At 40.1% G+C, this 14,674-nt stretch overlaps 1 protein-coding gene across 2 annotated transcripts in view; it reads right to left on the reverse strand.

The window, feature by feature from the left end:
* Window positions 1-13,839, reverse strand: part of RB1CC1 (RB1 inducible coiled-coil 1) — a 65,812-nt gene extending 51,973 nt beyond the window's left edge. For both annotated transcript variants that reach the window (XM_058801385.1, XM_058801374.1), the window contains exons 1-2: window positions 13,698-13,839; window positions 824-929 (exon numbers count right to left, since the gene is read on the reverse strand). The gene's annotated coding sequence lies outside the window, so the exon portion shown is untranslated. The remainder of the gene's footprint in view (window positions 1-823; window positions 930-13,697) is intronic.
* Between the last annotated feature and the right edge of the window lie 835 nt (window positions 13,840-14,674).

Here is a 14,674-nt window from a genome sequence, read left to right on the forward strand (position 1 = left end):
ACCACAGAGAAAAATAACAAACATGCCATTAATATGAGCAGGGGGGAGAGATTTTATCAGATTATTTATTCCAGAAAATCAAAAGAGTTTGCTTACAAGAGACCAGCTACCCTCATGCTTTTCAAGCCTTAACTATAGACATAGTTAAAATATGTATTTTTACAAAAAGGTTTCAGAAACAGAAGCACATCAAATAAAAAAGGACCAGTTAAATAATTTGATCTCAAGAGAGTTTTGTTGTCCTTATACCTGAACTCTACTGTACTCAGTGGCACCAACTTCATTTTGAATCAGAAAAAGGACATACTCTATAAACTATGCTATTAGACAGGTAAAAACTGCTGAACACCAAGAACAAAGTAAAAGTTTTTTATTCTATTAATAAATTCTTTGGACTATGTTTCAGAATTATCAGTCTCATGCACACTTTTCCCAAAGGGTATTCATGACTGTGATCCAGGTAGAATTAGAAACAAGGATTAAATAATACAATGTTCCAAGCACAGACCACATGACAAAAAAAAAAAAAAAAAAAAAAAAAAAGCTCTTTCCCATCTAAGCATAGTAAAAGGCAAAGGCTTGTATAGTATCTACTTTTCACATGAACATTGCTACCCAAGCTAAAGCAATATTCAAGAGAGAATGTGTCCAAGACACACACAAAGCAGAATTTTAATCAAGCATTTACCCATCCATAACACAACAGTAAACCTAACTAAAACACAGAAAGAAGAAACATTATTAAGACCAACACTATTTATGACAGCATCTGCCATACATCAGGAGTCTCTTACTTTTTAACTTCTGACAAAGAAAGAATTACCTTCAGGCATTATACAGAGCTACCGTCTTCAAATTCAAGCACACACTCACTTTCCTTGATTTTTGGCAACAGAGTAGCATGGCTGTTCAAAGCCGGAGAAGAAGATCTGCAAAGAAAAGATTCAGAATGCAATTATTACTAAAATGTCAGGATTTTATGATCCTAATTGCATTTAATATAGAAATCAGTGTATGTTAATGCCAGAAGAATAATTATGCGGTAGTTGTTTGGGGTTTTGTTAATTAACAATACTCTCCAGTCACAAGTCTGCCCAGATCTGCTATATGTCTGAATACTTCTGCTCATCATTTTTGTTTAAAATAATTGTTAATCAAAATTTTGAGTGTTTACAAAGAGAGAAATTTAGTTCACTATAAAGAACTGTTTGCTTTTTCATTAACCGAAATTATTTTCAGCACTCATGCAGAATGCCGGTATACTGATGCTGAGAGCACTAGAGTAAGTCTTAACAATGCAATTTATCTAAGAAAATCCAGCACTATAAGGTATACATGCTACTGCTGTTGAATGAACAGTCTTACCTAGCAGCTGCCCCCCCCAGATTCCTTCAGGAATCAGTATCACCTTCCTTACCTGACACATTACCTATTTTGCTAAGCCACTCACCTACTTTCAAAGCATGTGTTAGATTTATTGATTCTATTTTTTTAAATACACTGAAGATGTTACCACTCCCAAACTGTCACTACATCTTGGTCAGGGGCTTCCTCTCCCAGAACTGCTTCTTAAACTACAAAATGAGCCAGATCAGCAAAGGTGACCTTTTCTAAGTTACCCTAGTTCATTTTAACTGTGTTCAGTTAAGTAGCAGTACCAAAGGAGAAGGAGCCTTGGCAAAGAACATGTGGGTGACCTGTTGGGCTCAGGGCAGTGAAGCAAGTGCACAAATTCCAGACTGCAAACAAACATTATTTCTATCATGTTAATGCCCTAGCAAGCTTTCTGAGAAGATGATCAGGCACTATAAAGGGTGATAATCCATTACTAAAAATAGGCTTGCTGAAGCCTGAAAACCATTAGAACATGTAAACGATTTTACACAACCTGTGCTACTACAGATAAATCAAAAACACTCCACCCTACATTCTAAAACCTTAATAAATGAAAAAAATATTTTATTGTCATGGAATAGAAGAATTATCTTCCTCCCTTTTGTCCACTCCCTCAAACCCATGCAAAATGCACACATGACATTTTATCAGAAGCAAAGGTAAAATAAAAGGGAAATAACCAGTGTGCTTAAGTGCTACCATTAAAAAAAAACTGTAATTGAACTGTCCTCCTCCTGTTTAGCTATCAGCAGTCAGTAGCTGTACTTGAGCAAAATGAACTTCTGAATACTTGCCTTAGGTTAAAGTAATGCACATAAACACAAAACTGCTGAAATACTTCTGCCACAAACCAGGAATACAACCCAATAATCTCTTGCCTTGTAATTGCTTTGCAACCACTACGACAGAAAAAACAGGTGCTGTTTCTTCACCCAACATCTCATCAAATCATGCTGGGGGAAAAGAACTACACTAACACAGGTAGGACAAATTTGTATTAAACTTCTCTTTAAGAAAAAAAAAAGAAGATAGAATTCACAAAATTCCACTAAATTTACCTACTCTCAAGGCTGTTATAAATTTCAGTGAACACTTCAGGGATGAGGGGAATGATGTAAAGCAAAGTTCCAGAGAATACATGCCTTAAGCAGCTACCTTTCCTGCAGATTCACTGATGTCCAAACACATGCTGCAGCATGTCCTTCCTCCCTTCAGCAGGAACTATGTTAACTGCCTCTCTCCAGCTGCCTGTCTTCACAGCTTTGGAACAAAACTAATTTTGAGAGCTCTCCCTAGTCTTGCATCTCTGGACAACATCTCCCTGTGTTCAAAGTTACAGGGGGCATGCATGAAAACCTATCACAGTTGCCTAAGTTTCTTTTTCTTTCAAAGGCCAGGTTATTGCTGATTGTTACAGGCAAGGTCACCTACATATCACAAATTAGCCTTTAAGTTTGTTCCCAATATTCCAGAATCATCCAGCAGCAACACAAGTTCTTAACATAATCATGGAGTGAAAGTCACACCATCAAGTTACAACAGAATATATCCACACACATTTTGTTCTTCTTCTGTTTATATTACCACAACAGGCCATTAGGAGAGTATCAGGCTTTATTTATTCATTTTTAGCTTTAAACTCTTAGGTAGTGTTAAAAGTTTCACGGCTTTTATAATGTTACATAGCTGAAATTATTTTTATTTGTTTTAATAGAGGTTCAACAACTACACAATTTGACAGCTAATGAAGACAGAGATGCTACCTGTGTAATCAAACAAAACCACAAACAATAATCAACTCACATTATTTGTTTAAACTGTGTGACTTGCAGCATTAAATTCATGCTATCATATAAACTAGATCCTTCACACTATAGTATAGAAGTCTGACCAACTGTCATGAATTATCAGTAATATCAAAAAAAAAATAGCTGAACATTTGAAATTTTCTTTAACAGCTGCCAGATCAGACAGAATATGGTAGGCATTAATAAAAGAAAATCAATGAGATGACAAGAATGGAAGAACAGCACAAAGTATAAAAAGTTTCCACAATTAACTGAAAATATGTACAGTGTCACATTAGGTAATAAAACAGCAAAAGCAGCCATGAATACATTGTGCTGGCTCCTATGTATTTCACTGCTCTACACTCTATATTGCAATGCAATTACTGCAATCTTTTCTTGTATAATATAAACTCTTCAACAACTAACTGCTTTTGAAGTCAGTGTTGATCAATACTTTCAACACGTGCTGTTTAAAAGCATTCAGATGTATTTTGGTTCAGAACTTGCTCATTGTTACATCTCTAAAAGGAAATTAATGTCTGCTTACAGACTCTTATTGTAATTACAGCAGAGGCATCACAGGTTTCACACCACCCTACATATAATCCTCTGGCTACATTAACCATCCATTTCTGCCCTTAAATGCAGAATCCCTACTTCTAATTACCTAATGTTGACTGTTCCATTGTTTCATGGTACAATTCTTTCCAACTTCACAAACTCAAACACTGAATCATGGCATTCAGAGTGGGACAAAGACAGAAATCAACACTTACGCTGTTTGGGTTTAATGGGACATTAATCAACTTCACTTTGGTCATTAAATTCCCTGTATTATCTTAATTGTTCACGCTCATGCTTCTGACATCTCACTTTCCATACTTCCTTTATAATATGGATTACAAATTAAACTTGAGCAAACAGAGATACTGATAAATTTTTCTTTAACACCATAAAATTTAAACTGAACTATGCCAAAGGAATGGTTTTCCTTTAAACCCAGTGCTGTGAAATTCCATCCACAACAGCAACACACAAGCAGTACAGGGTATCTTGCTTTTTGTTGCCAGGGAAGAGAAGGGAAATGTGGCTCCACATCTGTATGCTAAGTGTTGTACTCATCAGTGCTTCATCTGCCAGGTCAGACAGAACCAAGAGGCCCAAATTCTTTTCCCCTTGTGGGTATCTCCAGGTCAAAATGGGCTCAAGTCTGAAAGCAGACAGAACTAGCTGAATTACCTGATCAAGGCAAGACTGTTCACTCAGTGCCTGCACTTCCACACTGCTACTAGACATTGACATATTTCTGTGTGATCACCATCTGTGTGCGCCTGACAAAGAAGTTTCACTTCCCTTACTGCAGAAGCGCTGAGGCTACACCACAGGTAACAGTGTCTCCTACATGAGTCATAAATGTTACCCCCAGTTACCAGGGTCAGGAGTCTCACAGGACACCACCACAGAATTCCTGACTGTTGAAAGGGCAATTCATCTGAGGCAAAGGCTGACAAGTCCGTGACATGTTTAAAAAGACTAAAGTGCTATTCATCATTCAGTAAATATCTTATCTGGGTAACATCTCACCTCAAGGCAAATATACCTTTATTACCTCTCAAGATTGAGTCAACTTTGGAGCACATTACCATGTTATTAAATTGTGCTTCATTTCCATACCACAATTCTTAAGGTTTGCCTCTCAGATGCTACAGTTTCTGTGATTTCACCTTTCAGAGCAGGATTTCCTGCTTCACCTCGACTTAATACACTCTATAATAGACAAAGATACAAGACCAGTGCAGAATATTCCTTACAATTCATTTTGTTTTCTTCTATAAACCTGCATTCAACCTCCACTTTCCTTGTTTTTTCCAAGGGCCCTTCTCAAAAAATGCTCTCTTGCTTCAACTTGCAGACCCCAGAAGCACAGTATTTTATAGCACATAAATCAAATGAAAATGAAAATAGAAACTGAAGCTAAATTTAATCCAACTAACACCTTTCTTAATGTCAGTTGTAAGATCCTCTCTAAAAGTAGGCTTTAAGGACCTTTCTTCAATACTGCAAACAACCTAATGCATCTAACCAGAAATACCTTAATTTTGCAGAACATTACTACTACCACAAAGAAGAAATAGAAAGAATAGAAAGTATGACCTCATTGTGAGGGCATACATTCTTTAGTAATGCTTTATGCAACAGAAATGGCTATGTTTCTAAAATACAGTGCAAATGCATATAATTTTCTGGATAGCCAACTGTTGAAAGGAAATATGCTTTAAAAGGCACTAAAAGAACTTAAAAGAAAAATTAAAAAATAAAAAAACACCCCTAAGCCATGTGATTAATAAGTAGTAGGGCTCCTCCTGACCCAGGTACAGAGAATAATTTAATTCTCCTACTCCTTCAAAATAAATTTAATGAGAAGACCACATTTAATCATAAGATACATATTACTGAAGGTGGAGATCCTATCTTGTACCAAAGCCTATAAACCTCATGTTCAAGCCACACTGCAGTCTCAAAGAAAGGCTGTCAGTCCCTGACATCTGTAAGGTTGCAGCCATCTGGAGCTCTATTTATATGTTGAGATGTGCATCAGGCACAGAGGCGGTTACTTAATTACAGCATCTCCAACAGTCACTGTGTTCTTAACAGCTCTCACTCTGCTGCTGGGCAGCACAGGGAGCCTTTTCCACTCAACCCAAGAGCCAGGCTGCAATCCTGCAGAGCAGCCAAGACACATTCCTAAACCCCTACTTCCCAATGCACTAAAGAGGAATTTCAGAAGTCAGTAATTCAGTATTTCATAGTCTAAGAGGCTTCTTCCTTCCTTCCCCTCCTTTAAGATGAATCATTATATATATAACTACCCTAATACTTCAGTTACATACGGGCCATCATATTCAGAGTTGCTCCTACAACTCTGAATTACATGGAAGCTCCTCATTCAGCCAAGTAGGTGCTGCAATGCCTTCAGAAGTCCTCAGCAATATCAAGGGTGAAAGAGCAGATCAAAAGCAAATCTGGGCAGGTAAGAAAACACTGTGCATTAAAGAGTGCTTTGAAATCAGTGTGGGCCAAAACAATGCAGCTTCTCACAAGTTCAGACAAAACTTACACTGAATTTTAGGAATGCGATAGTTTCAAACATGTTCATAAGACAACAAGCACATGATCAGGCACTGGGTCATGACTACATATGGATGAGATGGTAAAGCTTCAAATCTGATGATTAGCATCTATTCACACTGCTGTTTTCACTGATTTGAGGAGCTGCCAAAACACAGTCCATATAAAAGACCAGACAAAAGCTCTCCTCTTCCAATAGTAAATACAATTTTACCCCATTTTTCAAAACCTTGCATCTCTTACATGATAAAAAGTGAAACTTATGTGCCTCAGTCAACAGGTACAAGCCAGAAAACAAACCTAGGATTTCTGACAATCTTATTGCTAGGAAACAGCCCACAGCCTACAGAAGTATCCCTTCTCTTTCTTTATTTTTAATTGATGGAAACAAGTCTTTCCACAGCTGTCTGCGCCTTACTTTTGACAAAGTTAACTGAAGGTTTTGTCAGATTTTCCTTTTTTAAATGTATAACTTTGCCATTTCAGAGCATTTGTGGAGTGCAAGCCTCCCATGAATTACAGAGATTAATACATTCTCTTTGCAAAGATTGGTACTCTCAGGTACATGGAGCTTCAGGTGGTTTTATTCAAGTTACTGACGGACTCCATAGTGGTGCAAAGGTTCTTCCTGTAGGTACATACTCTTTAAAATAATTAGCATGTAAAATCTTCCAGTGTTTGCAAACAATACTGCAAGAAACAAACAACAAAAAATTCATTCTTTCTTATACCCAACTCAGACAAGTCACCAACACTGCTTCCACTAACACTCTCTCTGATCAACCAAGAACACCAACTCTGGAACACAAACAAAAGGTGCACCAGACTTCTTCCCCTTCTTCAGCCAGTTGTTCTTCTGCTCCTTTCCCTGCATCAACTTTCAGTGGTGCAACTACCTGTATATCTGTGCAATAAACTGGATGACTTTGCTGTACTAAGTTAGAAACACCATTCTCCAGGATACTGATAGCTCAAATTGGTTCCATGATCTGGTTCATCACATAGACTCCACAAACTACACTCAACCAAGGCTGGAGAAAAGCCAATGAATACAGCAGTTACTCAACATCAGAACCATCACTCAAGAAGACAAGTAAAAATTTTCAGAAGGCATCATTCATATTTCTAACTGCCCTTGCCATCCTCAGTTACTAATAGACCACTTCTTAGAAACCTAGTAAAAAAGCCCAAACCAGTACCCTCTTAAAAAGCAGGCTAAGATAACTTAAAAATTTGCAATTACTATAAATGCAACCAAAGACAGAGTTTCTCAAAATTTAGTCCAAGAGGCCATTTCCCCTGTTCTTCCCTCTTCAGATACAACATCCTGATGCTACAACTTTTTTTTTTATTTCTTGTTTTCTTTTATATGGAAAAGAGAAAAATCTTGGCCAGAACTCTTTAAAATATGAAAATACAGAACATAGGACTGATTAAATGGCATTTACTTCACAGGAATGAAAACACTACAGATGGAAAAGACAGTCAAAGTCTGACAATAATGAAATGTAAGGCAAGTAAAGATTCTTGTGATTTAGTCTGACTGCCTACATAAAAGTCACAGGTTCTTCCTTAATTGCTATTCATAAGCAATCAGATTTTAAAAGAACTATTAAAGTTTTCTAGCAATAAGGAAATCCTCTACCATCTTGGTAAACTGCTTAATTGCTTTACAACTTGTTTCAAACTTCTCTTATCCTACATTAATTATAAAATCATTATATGAACTTTCAAGATCTAAAGATAGAATTTATCAAATTTCTCTTTTTTAAGTTACTTATAACTCATATGTCACCTACCAACTTCCTCATACATATTCATCCACGTTCTTTTATTTTTAGTGGTATCTGAAAGTAAATGACCATCAGCAAGATGCAGAGCTGATATAAACCCCAGTCTCCCTAGGTATACATATTCAGAAATGTCTAGATTCTTCTCAGATCGATTTATTAACTCTTTTTGGATATCACACATTTACAAATCACCTTCATATCTCTACTGGCAACAGTGTGAAAGAAGATAACAGCAATGTGCTGAGAAATGAGAAAAACTGCAGGATAGTTTGCAGAATATTAAATTGCCTCTAATCTCAAGAAGGTGTTTTCTAATCTTCATCTGCCCTTCTTTACCTTCCTGGAATATAAATCATTGGTAGCTTATAACAGAGAACAACATGCACCAATAAATTCTCTTATGTAGTTTTACCAATATAAGAACTATACAATCACCAAAGAATCTCCAGAGAAAACCACAACTTACAATGACTGAGACATTACAACTATATTCCTGCCTTATTGAACCCTGGTTGTGCTGTTTAGAGCCATACATGCATGCGAAAATGTTGTCACAATACATTTGCTTTTTGAAATGTATAGGTATTTTACCACCAAGCCTTTCATTTAAAAAGGAAAGTTTACACACTACCCCTCCCCCCCTTCATTCAGAAAGAACTGAGAATTTTGAGTCATTTTTTCAAACCATTCACTGGGTGAGAATCAAGTTTCTTTCAATCAGCAGACTACACAAGTACTTGTGAAGAATATTTTTAAATAGAGAAGTCATCTTGAATTTACTAGTAGAACACTTACAACACAGCATAAGCAGAGTGTATTAGAAGACAGCTTCTAGTCCTGTTACACAATATATTCTTATGTAAGAATCTTCCCTTCATCTGAATTTAATAAAAATACACACTCTGGAGGATGGAAGAATAACTGTATAAACAAAAGCATCATTTTGTCAGTATGACCTGTTTATCCTAAGCCAACTACAATAAATAAGGGTCAAATTTTCACACTTTGGATGTACCAGCACAGCTACTTGGCCTCAACAAATTCGAAATAAAGTTCAAGATAAACCACTGACATTGAAAGTCCCTGCAATATCAGGAAAAAAAAACACTATTCAAATGATAAAGAGCAAAAAGTACTGCAGCTACAACTACAACACAAAAGGAGCATAACATGTTCAATCATAGAACTAAATCAAAATAGAAAATGGGAACTTTAAAACAGCTACCTCAAACATTCAAAAATCAGACCTCAGCAAAGTGCAATTTTTACAGAATTTATATTTTTGCTTTGCTAAGGGTGGTATAATTTTTTTGAATCTATGATGTAAGTAAAACTCTCCCTATAATTAGTTCTCCAATCTGTCTTCTACCTCTAAAATGCATAGAGTTTTCAATCTGTTCAAAATGAAAACAGCATACTGGCCTGTCAAATACTTCTTCAAAAAAATAATGAAGATTGATGTATCATACAGATACTAATTCCACCTAATCCCTCCAAATAAAAGCAACAAGCAATCAAAACACTGATCACACTATTTCACTATTGCCATCAGAGCTTTCCTACTCTCCTGAAAAAGCAAAAATTCTGTTTCAAAAGAAAGTCTTAAGAGGTAAGAAAACATGAGTTATTTCATAAAAAGAAAATACATCCACGCTCTGAAGTCAGTTAAAAAATCCTTAGAACATGACTTGGGCAAAGCTGCTCTCAAATATTCACTCAGCACTCTTGTCATTGATCCTATAGCATTACACAGCAAGACAGACGCAGGACACTTGGAACCCAGCTAGCCAACAAAGCAGTTTCACATTTTACTTTCCATCAACAAGTAATTTACACAGGTCAGAAAGAAATTCATACAGCACCCAAACAAGCCTTTTTTTTTACTTATTTGTACTAACTCATAGCAAACAGTCCACCACAGTTTATTTTCTAGATGCACAAACTACCAGAGCTTTATATATAGCACACCGTAAGCATTTCACCTGGATGCGATAAAGACAGCAGGCCCAGCTGCAAAATCTCTTTCCAAAAGAAACTGTCAGCATCTTGGATGGACATGAAAAGCTACACTAAGCTGTTGCTTGAGCTCAGAACCCTCCTGAACCATGGACAGCAAACCTGAAGAACTAAAGGAAAATATACACTTGGAGATGGACACAAGAGTAGCAAGAACTGCCCTGACAGCCCTGGTGTTTCTCCTGACCAGCCCTGCCTCAATCTATGAGCATAAATATGATAACAATAAATTTGTTTAGATGCGTCTATTGACAACTTCCAATAACCAGTATTGAAAAATTATTCATGTATTACTAACAAGATGAATCCTATTAGAAAATACAAAGCATATCTACTTCCAACCCTGCTCACAAATAGAAAAAATTTTAGAGCTGGTATGTGGCCATGATGTCTTCCAACTTGTCTTTCAACTGAACTACATTAAAAGTACTAAAAGTTAAATTAAAACGAAATAAAGAGTGGATCTGCACGATGAATTAACTCATAAATAAACAAGTGACCATCTCAGTAACCACAGAATGTTAATTAGGTCACAAAAATAATTGCTAGCAATTTCTTTATTACCATTAATTGTGCTATAGGCTTTTACAACACGCAATTCATGTGAAGATCTTTCAACTTGTACACCAAAAACATTAGTCTGGCAAAGCAGCTAGAAAACCGGCACTCTGTAATTCTTGCAATTGGATTAGTAATTTACATATTAATGATTTTTTTGTGTGTGTGTTTGGTATCACTGCATTCAATCACATCCTGCAGTATAATACAATATTATTATGTAAGCTGGCATCTTGTAATCAAGTGTTTGCTACTCAGTAATACTGATTAGCAACTTTGCACCAGAATGCCACCTACTAATAGGCTCCTTAAAAGTAGTAAGGTATTAATTGTTTTTTCCCCTCCTCATCTTCAGAAACCGTTCATATAATGTCACTGAGATGTGGACCACAAATCAGGAGCACAACTTTCTTGAGCAATATTGCAAATGCAGAAGGAGACACATGACTGCTTGGGCACTGTCCAAATGACTGAAGTAGCTCGTGTAACAACTGGGTACACACACTATAGCTTTTCATTTGAACTTGTTTCCCCTTTACCTCAACATGCTAATGAACCCATCCTGTGCAATTTAAGTCTCAAGACTCTCACACCACTCTGTCACAGAAAGTAACTGCTAGTTTAAAAGCAAATAAAGACTTAAGGACACACTGATAACATAAAGAAAAATTCTTTCCAGTGATTCCACTGTAACTGCCACTCTTATCAAAAACAAATCAACTTGTGCTACTCCCTTATCCCCAACATACACTCAGTCCCCTATTTAAACAAAATAACTGAATTTCAGTTTAGAAATTGTTTTCTGCCTTAGTTTCTGCAAGGCCATGTAACAGCTGTGTTCAGACAACATGCAGGGACACACCATTTTTTAAACAGACACCACAAAAGACCTCAAAATAACCCTTGCCCTCTCCTCCAGTCAGAGCACAAGTCTGCTGCAAACACTTCTAATTATAAATATAGTAACCTGACATGGGGAGAGAGACAGCCCCTTGGACACGATCTCAGAAACTACTAACCCAAATCTGTGCTGAGCCTAGAGCAACACAATTTGTGGCTAAGATAGATTGCTATTTTACAATCTACAAAAGACACAGCTACTTGTACAGAGTGGACAACAATAATGGACTTCCAAAGCACAATTAGGTCTATCTTACAATAATCCACTATCCCAATAGATCCTGCTTGCATTTCCTGCTCTAAAACTGGCATACTACATGTTCTTCAGCAAGTAATTTTCTTTACTACTTTCAGCATAATAATATAAAGCCATTTTAAGTTCCAGGCAGCATTTAGAGTAAGTACAAATACATCCTCTGCATACTTTAATCTAAACTTAATGATGCTAGAATATCTAAATCCTTTCTTGTTAATATTTGCTTCTTGGCACAAAAGTTTGTCTTAGACCACAAGATAAGAGTAAAGTAATTTCTTTATGTGCTTCATCTTTTAAAAATTTCCCAAGGTACTACATACTAAATATTCTTAAAATTCACAGTTGAAATATATCATAATAGTGCATGTTTTCATTATCACTATTATTATGTAGTACTTCCATGATGTATGGAGATGAACTTTTTAGAAGGGTATGTATGGAAGACAAGGAGCAATAGCTTTAAACTGAAAGAGTATAATTTTAGATTGGACATAAGGAAGAAATTCCTTACTGTGAAGATGGTGAGACACCAGAACAGGTTGTCCAGAGAAGCTGTGCATGTCCCATGCCTGGAAGTCTTCAGGGACAGGTTGGATGGGGTTTTGAGCAACCAGGTCTAGTGGAGGGTGTCCCTGTCCATGGCAGACAGGTTGGAACTAGATGATCTTTAAGGTGCCTTCCAACCCAGGCCATTCTATAATTCTGATTCTATTTATAGTGTTATTCCTCACAATACTTCTCGGCTGTATGAAATTCAACTGCTTGAAACATGTTTTTCCATCCTTGCCATTTCTCCAGCATTGCTGAGGTACCTTTTACCATACAGTAAAACACCTCCAGAAGTGTAAGTCCTCCCATAAACCCAACAGCACAAACTACTTCTGACACACATATATGTGAATACAAGGAAAAAGAACCAAACCTCAACCTCCTCATTCTTCCCCACAAAGAATTAAAGGTGAAAGCTTAAAATATGAACCACAAGAAATGGCTCATGGCCAGGACATACCATGTAATTCCTTCAGACAAAAACATACGACAAAAGAGAAAAAAAAGCTATGGTCATATGAGGTCTAAACTAACATTTCTGTGTTTCTCGGGAGCAGACATGACTTTTTGTTTCATGTCTAGGTGATGTTAAGTAAGAAACACCAACATTACAAAGGTCAGCTCATTTAATTCTCACAGCATTTATATTAGTCTATCTACCTCTGGATCACTGGCAGCCAGTACTTTTGGGGGTCAGTGAGAAAGAAAAGCGAGCACTGATCCAAAGAACATCCTGCGAGCCTACTACAGAGCCGTAAGAAAAAACCGAAGAGACAATTCATTACAGGACACATGCTTCCTCGGGAGCAGGACCAAGTAAACAACCGAGGGAGAGGCAGAACAACGTTTGTAAACACTCAACGCTTCTGCACGGAGCTCGCCCGACCGCCGCCGACGGCGAGCACGGCGGCGCTGCCAGGCTGAGTCATTCCTTGTAGTAACTTCACCGCGAATCGCTCGCCCTGGCAGCGGAGCCCTGGGCAGGCAGGAGCACCCCGGCCCGCGCGGCGCTGCTCCCCCTGACGCCGGGCAGCCACCGCCCCCCCACCCACCCACCCAACAGCAGCAGCTGGGCTCACTCCGCCGCCCCGGGACCGGCTCCGGCCGCGGGATCCCGGTCCTCCCCGACCCCCGCTCCGCCGCCTCCCAGCTCTTTGTCGCCCGCCCCACGGGTGCAGCCCAGCGCCGGGACCGCCGCCCCTCGCCAGGCCGCCCTCCCGGTACAGGAGTCCCCGCCTTCCCCGCGGCTGGGAGGGGCTGAACGGGGCGGCGGGGGGAGCCCACACGTCCCCGGCAGCGCTCGGCACTCACCCCCGGGTCCCGCGCGGGCAGCGCCGCTCATCCTGCGCCGGTGGCGGCGTGTCCCCCCCCGCGCCGCGCGGCCGGGCCCGGCGGCTCCGCGGGGGCGCGCAGCGCCTCGGCGGGGCCTGCGGCCGAGCGGGGAGAGGCGGCGAGCGGGGAGAGGCGGCTCGGCGGGGCGGGCTGGGGGCCGCGGGGAGCGGGGGAGCCCTGCCTGGGGCGGCCGCCGCCGCCGCCGGTGTTTGTTGTTGTCGTCAGCCGCTTCCGGCGCGAGGGCTGCCGGGAGGGGGCGGCGCGCGGGAGGGACCGCGCGGCGGAAGCGGCGGCGGCGCGCGGGCCCGGGCGGGCGCAACCGGGAGGGGTTGGGGGTGGAGGGGCCCTGGAGGGCTCCGGTTCCAGCCCCTCTGCCCACGGCAGTCCGGGGTGAAAGGGCCACGGAGGGCTCCGGTTCCAGCCCCTCTGCCCACGGCAGTCTGGGGGTGAAAGGGCCCTGGAGGGCTCCGGTTCCAGCCCCTCTGCCCACGGCAGTCTGGGGGTGGAGGGGCCCTGGAGGGCTCCGGTTCCAGCCCCTCTGCCCACGGCAGGAACACTGTCCGCTATACCGGGTTGCACAGAACTCAATCCACCCCGACCCTCAATACTTCCAGGGATGTGTTCAAGATCTTTTCACCTTACCTCTGGGCAGCCAGTTCCATTTCTTCCTCAGCGTCGCACTAAAGAATTTCCTCCTAGTGACTGATGTAAACCTACTCTTTTTCAATTTAAACACATTCACCCTGTCCTTGCATGCCCTTGTAAAGAGTCCCGACCCGTGTTTCCTCCCTCCTTCCTTTCCTTAAGATCCTGGGAGGCCACAATCAGGTCACCATGAAGCCTTCTCTTTTCCAGGCTGAACAATCCCAGTTCTTTCAGCTTTTCTTCACAGGAGCAGTGCTCCGTCCCTCTGATGAATTTGACGGCCTCCTCTGGACTCCCAACCAGGTCTATGT

This window comes from Ammospiza caudacuta, chromosome 1 (genome assembly GCF_027887145.1).
Source record: "Ammospiza caudacuta isolate bAmmCau1 chromosome 1, bAmmCau1.pri, whole genome shotgun sequence".
Lineage (NCBI taxonomy): Eukaryota > Metazoa > Chordata > Aves > Passeriformes > Passerellidae > Ammospiza > Ammospiza caudacuta.